Source organism: Lipotes vexillifer, unplaced genomic scaffold (genome assembly GCF_000442215.2).
Source record: "Lipotes vexillifer unplaced genomic scaffold, Lipotes_vexillifer_v1.1 scaffold1871, whole genome shotgun sequence".
NCBI classification, from domain to species: domain Eukaryota; kingdom Metazoa; phylum Chordata; class Mammalia; order Artiodactyla; family Lipotidae; genus Lipotes; species Lipotes vexillifer.
The window spans coordinates 14,861-17,669 of record NW_006772760.1 but is presented as its reverse complement, the minus strand read 5'-3'; positions in this window follow the sequence as shown (position 1 = coordinate 17,669).

Sequence of the window (2,809 nt, the reverse complement as noted above, 5' to 3'; positions counted from 1 at the left end):
CCGGGCAGCCGAGCCTCACGTGTCTGTGAGGGGCTCTGGCTGCTTCTCACCACCCTTGCTTCCCGCGCCCCGACCTCCCTTCTCTCTGATTCTTCTTCTCCTTTCTCGTGCCCCCCGGCCCGTCCAGGGGATGCCGGCTCAGGAGCTAGCACCATGCCCTGGTCCACTGGTGTCTGTTCTTCAGCCGCAGCGGGCCAGGCCCGCCCTGGAGGGGTCAGGTTCTGGCTGCGGCGGCGTGAGTGCTGTGAGATGGACGGGGAAGCCGGGGACCCTCAGTGTCCCCAGTGGGACCCCCAAGCCGAGAGTGCTGGGGTGAGGCTTGCAGGTGTGGCCGGCGGGCTGGCAGCTGCCGGCCTTCGCAAAGGATGCGGCCCTCTGCTCCGTGCGCCCGGCTCTGGGAGGAGCGATGGGGTGGGGGCCGCAGCACCCCCTCTGGTGCCTCTCTGAGCTTCTGCAGACAAGCCAACATGGGTCACCTGCCCACAGCCCCCGGTCACGCTGTGAGCCCTGCCTCTCGGTGCTCCGAGCCCTGCACCAGCCTGGGTATGCTGCTGAACTTACCTGGGTGGGATTTGAAGCAAGACCTCCCGACCCAGGACAGTTCCGCTGTTCCAGTCCCAGCAGTGATCCTCGAGTCTCGCCTGCAGGGGCCCTCAGGTGAAGGGTGACCTCTCTGTGAAGGGGCCCGTGTTGTTTGGGGCCGGCTGGGAGCTCCTCCCCTCCTGGGGAACTGGGAGCAGCTGCTGCCATAGACCCCAGGGAGGGCAGGGCCCCGTCGCTGTGGGTCAGCCGTGCCTCTCACCTGGCGCCGACGGCCAAGCCAGGGAGAGGCGTCCCGAACGGGGGCGGGAAGGCTCCCCAGCAGGCCTGGGGGAGGTGGCTCTTCCAGTTGAGAAAGTCTCCCCAAACTGGCAGAAATCCTGCCACTTACAACTTAGACTTACTATTTCCCGAAGGTTGGGGCCACTCTCCACAACCTTCGTGTTGGGGTGGGATCGCCCCCTCCAGAAAGATCTGGTCAAGTCCTAACCCCCAATACCCGCCATTGTGACCTTGTTTGGAAGCGGGGTCCAAGTCTGGGAGGGTCCCAAGCACAGGAGCTTCTGTCCCCGTGGAGCCTGGGAGCATCGCCCTCCTGGTTCCTCCACCTGGGTGCTCTCTGACCACATACCAGTGGGAGTTGATGCAGGCTTCCTCACGTGGGCGTCATCCAACACTGACTCCATTTCCAGCCCCTCTCCTCTCTCTGGGGGACAGGGTGAAAATTCCAAGCGTCTAATCACAATTTGGTCTTTCTGGTGATCAGCCCCACCCAGGAGCCACCCAGCATCACCTCATGAGAACAAAAGATTCTCCCAGTACTTTTATCACTTAGGAATTTACAAGGGGTTCAGGAGCTCTGTGTCAGGGACCAGGGACAGAGACCAGTGTACATGTTTTCTGTGATCTCACGCTGCACTTGGTACTTGGAAGGTGCTCCGGAATTGTGAGCTGAGTGAGTGCCAGGCTTGGTCCCCTGCCTTTGGGCCCTTCGTGCTTAGTGGGTGGGGCTGAATTGTGTCGTTGTCGTCGTCGTCGTCGTCGTCGTCGTCATCATCGTCGTCCCCCACCCCCCCCGCGAAATTCATAAATCGAAGCCCCACCTACCAATGTGATGGTAACAGGGCCTTTGGGAGGTAATTAGGGTTAGATGAGGTCTTGAGGGTGGGGCTCCGTGATGGGGTTAGTGCCCTTATAAGAAGGGGCACCGGAGAGCTTGCTTCCTCTCTCTCGGCCCTGTGAGGTCACAGCTAGAATGGGGCCATCTGCCAGCCAGGAAGAGAGCCCTCACCAGAATGTGAAGGAGCAGGACCTGGTCTCAGATGTCCAGCCCCCAGAACTGTGAGAAATAAATGTGTTGTTTACATCACCCAGTTGTTGTTAAGTTGCCCAGTTTATAGTAGTCTTTTGTGGCAGCCTGAGCTGAGACTGTATTTTAGGCACATGGCTGTCACTTGACCTTGCGTGTGGAGACTGCTGCCCTCCCGAGGGAGGGGCCTGAGCCTTCTTCCTTTCTGGGTCTTTCCCTCCCATGGACCCTGGGGCTGGCCCCAGGCCGTCAGTGGAGCGCTGGGTGGTCTGCTGGCCTGCTTTCACCTGCCAGGAGTCCTCAAGCAGTGTCCATAGGGTGGCAGGGTCTCGGGGACGTCCCAGGCACGGCCCCGCCACCCCACCCATGACTTCTGCCCGAAGCCTCTGGGGAGGATGGTAGCCCTTCAGAGGCTCCTCCGCCTGCATGTCTGGCCCCGTTGGCCTCCCGAGCCTGGGACTTGGGTCGAGGTGGCCGTGGCCCTGGTCTCCCAGCTCTTAGGGGTGTGCCTGATGCTTCAGAGCCCTGTGGTTACAGCATGCATCCCTGGCCTGGGGCAGAGTCCGGCCTGGTCCTCAGGGTCAGCCAGCAGACCAGGCTCAAGTGTCCTGTCCCAGGGGACAGGAGCTGGTCAGGGACCAAGGAGAGGGGCAAGTCAGGCCTTGTGTGGAGAAGGGGCCTTAAGTGATGCTCAGAACACTTAACCACCAGGACAGCAGGCCCCGCACCCCCCAAGCGAGAGTCCTGTCATCAAACAAGCTCGCTGGGGGTGGGGGTGTGACAGGGCAGCCCGGGGTGGGGGGTGGGAGTTGGGGCAGGCCACAGGGGGCGGGACTTCAGCCACATCCCATTGTCTTTCCAGAGAGTTGCTCGGGTCAAAAAGAGGATGGGTGGGGAGGGGTGCAGAGCGGAGGATGGAGGGCTGGCAGCACCCGTCCGCGGGGGGGGGGGGAGAGCCTG